At 39.9% G+C, this 6,370-nt stretch overlaps 1 long non-coding RNA gene across 1 annotated transcript in view; it reads right to left on the bottom strand.

The window, feature by feature from the left end:
* Positions 1–6,370, bottom strand: part of LOC106877672 (uncharacterized) — a 68,905-nt gene that overhangs the window by 45,063 nt on the left and 17,472 nt on the right. The window lies entirely within an intron of this gene.

Raw genomic sequence — 6,370 nt, 5'->3', positions numbered from 1 at the left:
TGTACAGGCGCAGAAGTGGCTATGTGGTAAGTAGCTTGCTTACCAACCACATGGTTCCGGGTTCAGTCCCACGGCGTGGCACCTTGGCAAGTGTCTTCTACTATAGCCTCGGGTCGACCAAAGCCTCGTGAGTAGATTTGGTAGACGGAAACTGAAAGAAGCTCGTTGTATATATGTATATATGTGTATGTGTTTTTGTCCTCCCACTATTGCTTGACAACCGATGCTGGTGTGTTTACGTCCCCGTAACTTAGCGGTTCGGCAAAAAGAGACCGATAGAATAAGTACTAGGCTTACAAAGAATAAGTCCCGGGATCGATTTGCTCGACTAAAGGTGGTGCTCCAGCAAGGCCGCAGTCAAATGACTGAAACAAGTAAAAAAGAGTATACATGTGTGTGTGTGTGTGTGTGTTAGTCCCCCACCCTACCGCTTGATAACCGATGTTGGTGTATTTACGTCTCCTTTTATTAGCGGCTCGGCAAGAGAGATCGATAGAATAAATACCAGCTTTAAAAATGAAAGTAATTGGGTCGATTCATTCGACTGAAAATTCTTCAAGGCGGAGCCCCAGAATGGCCACTGTCTAATAAAAGATAATATTACAATATTATTTAGAAAACCTCTGTACCGAAATGTGTCATTGGCCGTTAATGGGATTAAGCAAAGCCTACTCTATTGCAGGCATTCGGGCCAAGTCGCTGGTTTGAGATTAATGTCTTCTTTGGAGGCCACGAAAAGGATCATAAGTGATACTTTTCCTTCTTTAAATAAGTTCATTCGTTGTAAATGTTCTACAGAAAGATATGAACGTTACATAGATCTTTCTGTCTTTTCTCATTGTATAATCATTATGGCTTTGTAACTAAGTTACACATTAGAAGTGACTTCCATGTTATGTTTGATATTTGTTGTTGAATTATTTTCTGCTGTTGTTTAACTTCAGGTCATCCATACAAATGTTTGTGTGTATGTGTATGTATATGTGCGTGTGTGTGTGCAGATTGTTGCACTCACGATCTGGCGATCGTGGATTCGATTCCCAGGCTTGCAGTAACCTGTATTCTTGAGCAAAACATTTCATTCAACGTTGCTCTAAATGCGACGGACACAGTGATACAAACATACGGAAAAGAGAAACTGTGTACAGTTGTGGAAATTAGCAGCTCAGCGGATGTTAACATAAAGCTGAAGAACAGAAGAAGAGAATACCTACGCTGAACTATTGAGAAATCTGCAGTTACTCTATCCAGTTTACAAGATCTGGTTTATACTTGTAATTATTAGGGCCATGGGATATATAACACGCTGCCTAAATACCAATCGTGAGAAATTAGACTTCTCAAAACCAGAAAGGAGAAAGCTAATTCGAAGACTACAGATCCAATCCATCACTGGAACTGTAAAAATCTGTAAAACTTTCCAGAAGTCTATCATTTAAATATATATATGAGCATGTCTAGATATGCAACAATATACATGAGGATACATACATAAAACAAAACATACAAATCTGCACAAATACATACATACAAACAAGGATACCCTGTTGTTGCTGCTGAAATTCCAATGAAAGAGCCTTGGATCTAGGTTAGAAGCCGGCTCTTTCGTTATTGGCAAGAAATCTTGAAATAAAACTGAATGACGCGCGCAAGAGCACATACACACAGTGAGACACACAACCAGACACACAGACACACACACACAATTTGTGTGCGTATAGTTCCACGTCTTTCTATCTAAACTTTTGAAAATCAGAGAACTCTGTGAAGCCTGTTAAGTCTTTAAAACTGTAAAAAAGAACATAACGAGTCTCAGTGCATTCCAAGTTCTTTATCAATATTATATATATATATATATATATATATATATATATATATTGTCAGTAGTTCGTATATCCGAAGAAGAAGTACACTCTAAAGTATTAGAGCAATAAAGTATATTTTTTAGGTAGTTGAAAGTTATGGCCAGGAGTCGCCTATAGGTGCACAACCAATGGTCACTCTCTGATCCGTCATAACTGTTAACTTCCTAATATATATATATATACATATATATATACATATATGTGTGTGTGTGTGTGTGTGTGTGTATACATACATATATACATACACACACACACACACATATAAGTACATGGATAAGTTCATGAACTTTGGTTCTTTTCTCTAAAACTATATATATATATATATATATATATATATATATATATATATATATATAGGTATGTATATATATATAAGTATGTATGTATTAATTGCTAGCAAAGAAACTATTTCGTGTTGCAAACATTATAATATACCAAGTATATTACAGATTTACAAGCCAATATTGCGTGTTACCCTGTGTTCGCAGGGCCATATTCTTACTTTTAAGTTTGTCTCTATGGATTTTCAATAGATTTCAAAGACAGCATTGCAAAGAACTTGCAGTGCTGGCTCTGAATTCTATAGAAAATCTATAGAAATAAATGTTAAAGTGTGTGTGCATGTGTGTGCGTGTGTGTGTGTGAAGGCGTGGATTCGATTCCCAGACCCGGCGTTGCGTTGTGTTCTTGAGCGAAGCACTTCATTTCACGTTGCTCTGCGATCATTTCGTCATCTGACATGTGGCACATGTTGTACCTGTACAGGTAATGTCAATTTGATGGAGGGAGTGAGCTTATGTGTACACAAACATTTGATCACTATAAACAAATCATTTGTGTGGTTGTTCGGCAAGAAATTTAATTCTTTACTGGCCACTAAGGGCTACATATAGAGGGATAATACAGGGTAGGTAGAAAGATGAGGTAGAACCCCCCACAGAGAACAGGTGAAATTTTAGCTGCCAAGTGGGCTCAGTTTCAAAAAGGAGCAAGAATACAAAGAATTTTACAAATTGCAATTCGAACAACAGAATAAAACAATGAGCAAAAAAAAACAACAAAAAAACACGTCCTTTCGGTAAGAAATTCTTTTCTTTAATAACCCCTAGAGCATGACATAGAGGGACGATACAGGATATAAGGGTGGGGTCATACATAAAAACGTGTGTACAGTTTTAACAATGGTAAACAGCTAAAATTTACAAGTGTAAACATATAAAACAACAGTGGTACCCGAAAGGGGGAGTATTCTGGGTTGGTTGTGGAGACCCCACATGCCACAAGATAACCTTATCGCGAGAGCAAACTAGAAGATTATGTCAATTTAGAACCATTCATTCAAACCATTCGTGCTACTTTTACCCACCTTTCCTCAAGTTTGCGTGAGTGCAGCTCCTCCCTCTGCAGTTCCAGTTTTCTTTTCAAGTTGAACCTGAAATAGTTGATTAAACCACTGCCGGAGAGAGAGAGGCCTGTCCTCAAGCCTTTCACCCGCGACAGCCACACAACCTCTTTGCACGTCCAAATTTAGTGAGCTGAGGTCGTTGAGAAAGCGCTCTTTCTTCCAAAACGATCTCTGGCCACGCACATTTAAGCAGCCTAACTCGAGCAAACCAAAAAAGTGAGGCACTACATACTTTTGGGGCTGCGGGGAGGGTGAGACGTTTTTCTCACTTTTCTGGGTGGCTGTGGGAGTTTCCACGACCAGGGTTTTGTATAGACTTTCGTTTTTGTTCTTTGGAGCGTACCTACCACATTAGGGTGGTTTTCTTTTAAGTCAATGAAGGTTGTGTTAGATACACTGAGTATTTATTTGTACGTGAGGTGGCGCGTTAGGTGGAGTGCACAGAAAATCATTTGGTGTGATGTTGGTATTTTTATGTATTTCATTAGGGTTCACTGTTTGTGTTGATTACAGTAAGATTTACGTTTGTTTTCGAAGGTGGTTTTTGTATGGTGTGTGGTACTGGCAGTGGTATTGGTGGTGTTGGTAATATGAGTGTTGTAGTTGGCGTATTGTGGGGAGGTACTTGGATGGTATCCTATTTGGGTTTTTTTTTTTGCTTTTGGGGACTTCTCTCCAATCTTTGTCTGCTTCTATGGCAGTTTCTGGGTCATACTCGGGAAGTGGGAGCATTCTAGGTTGGTAGTGGAGATTCTACATGCCACAAGATAACCTTATAGCGAGAGCAAACGACTAGAAGATTATGCCCAGTTGTTTGTTGAAGTGGTTTCTCCCTTTCGTGTTGCTGTTGTCAGTTCTGTAGTGTTCTTAAGGTTGTTTTTTCGAGTATCCTTGGCTACTGCTGCAAATGGCGTCCCTTCCAATGTGGATGGTGGTGCTGCTTCTAATATTGCAGCTTCTGTGATGATCTTCGTTGCCGTCTTTGTAGCTGTTGATGCTTTCTCTGCACACTGTGCAGTCGCTGCGCTTTGGGTGTTGGTGGGGTTACTTTTGATGCAGCTTGCGTTTGCTGCTATAGGTACTATTGTGGAGTCTCCTTTCCTGGAGGGGGAATTTTTGTTTTCAGTTAGCAAAGGACTTTAGGGTTAGGGTTAGAGATAGCACCTCGGTTTGCGCCCCTCCACCGATACGTGCAGCTTTGATAATTTAAGCAAATGGACTATACCTGGAATGCTTTCAAGGGCCTGCTAATTTGCCTGAATTAAAAGTTCCAGACCCTGCCCCACCAGTTTTCTTGATGTAGTTTATTTATCTGTAGTATATCGATGTTTTCCTCGTTATCAAGCAGGGTGGCCGCCACCACACAAAGGACGTCAATCTCGGGGGCACCTCTCCAATCTTTATTCTTGATACTCGCCGTCCAGGGTATGTCGGCAGGAGCACCATTTCATCCGTTTTTAGGGGCACTGTGGCGTGTAGTTTGGCTTCGTCTTCCGAGTCGAACCTTGCTCCCACGGTGCCATATTTTCCCCTCCAGCCACGTATTTGATTTTATTCCAGATGGACTGCAAACAATTTTAGAAAAGTTCCTTCAGTATATGGTCAAATTTTTTTTAGTCTTTTAGTGATAGTGTTTATAAATTACAGTTCGTCGTGAAGTGAGCTGTGAGATTATACTAGGTGGCGTTAAAAAGACATTTCTGCCGTTTTCCTGAATGGGGTTTTGAACTCCAAATCTTCAACATTTATTTTGAGCTGCTCTTGTACTTTTGCGACAGATGCGAAACCGTGACTGTTAGGTTTAATAACTTTTTCTTCGAGATTTACAGTTGTTTTCCTGGTTGTGGTAGCGTTGGAAATTGTCTGTGTGCTTTCGACTGCAAGTCCTTCGTTCCCCACCACCTTTTCGTAATGCAGGGGAGGAGAAAAGGTTACTTCGTATATTTCAGTTTGGTGGGGCGTAGCCCTTTTCATGACTGGAGGCCATGTTTGAAAAATGTAAACAAATATGTGCCAAGCCAAGACAATACACTATGAAATTAAAATTCGCCCCTTAAAGGGGTAACTTTTTTTAGTCAAAAATCTTTTCCCGCCAAACAGGTTCAGTTTAACTGACTCCAAATGTCCAAAATGAAATTGTACTCGTTTGTGTAACAAGAAAATAGCAAAACTTACGAGCACAAGAAAACACGTCTGTTCGCAAGAAATTTAATTTTCTATTAGCCACTAGGGCCTGACATAGAGGGAAAATACAGGACAGACAAGGTGGGGGTCATACATATAATCGTGTACACAGTTTTAACAATGGTAAACAGCTAAAAATGGCAAGTGTAAACATATAAAACAACAGTAGTACCCCAAAAGGGGGGAGTATTCTGGGTTGGTCGTAGAGACGTCACAAACAACAAGACAACCTTACCGTTAGGGCAAAGGCCTAGAAGTTTTTAAGTCCGAATTAGACTCATTCATTCAAACCATTCGTACAACTTTTACCCATCTTACCTTAAGTTTGCGCGAGGGCAGCTCCGCTCTCTTCAGTCTCAGTTTTCTTTACAGGTAAAACCTGAAATAAATTGATTAAACCACTGCCGGAGAGAAAGGAGTCCGTCCTCAAGCCTTTCACTCGCGACGACCACACTACTTGTTTTAAACATTCAAATACTTTTGCTACAGATTCGAAAGCGTGACTGTTAGGTTTAATAACTTTTATAACTTACAGTTGTTTTCCTGGTTGTGGTAGTGTTGGAAATTGTGCGTGTGCTTTCGACTGCAAGCACTTCATTCTCCACCTCCTTTTCGTAATGCAGGGGAGGAGGAATGGTTACTTCATAAATTTCAGTTTGTGGGGCTTAGCCCTCTTCATAACCGAAGGCCATGTTTGAAATGTGCCAAGACAATACACTATGAAATTAAATTTCGTCTCATAAAGGGGCAATTTTTTTTAGTCAAGAAGCTTTCCCCGCTAAGAAGGTTCAGTTTAACTGACTCAAAATGTCCCAAATAAAATTATATACTCGTTTGTGTAACAAGAAAATAGCAAAAATTACGAACACAAGAAAACGTCCATTCGTAATAAATTGCTGAACCCTCATAAGTTGTC

Source organism: Octopus bimaculoides, chromosome 7 (assembly GCF_001194135.2).
Source record: "Octopus bimaculoides isolate UCB-OBI-ISO-001 chromosome 7, ASM119413v2, whole genome shotgun sequence".
In the NCBI taxonomy this organism is placed as follows: domain Eukaryota; kingdom Metazoa; phylum Mollusca; class Cephalopoda; order Octopoda; family Octopodidae; genus Octopus; species Octopus bimaculoides.
The sequence above is the reverse complement of the archived record's forward strand: the minus strand, read 5'-3'. Positions and strand labels throughout refer to the sequence as shown.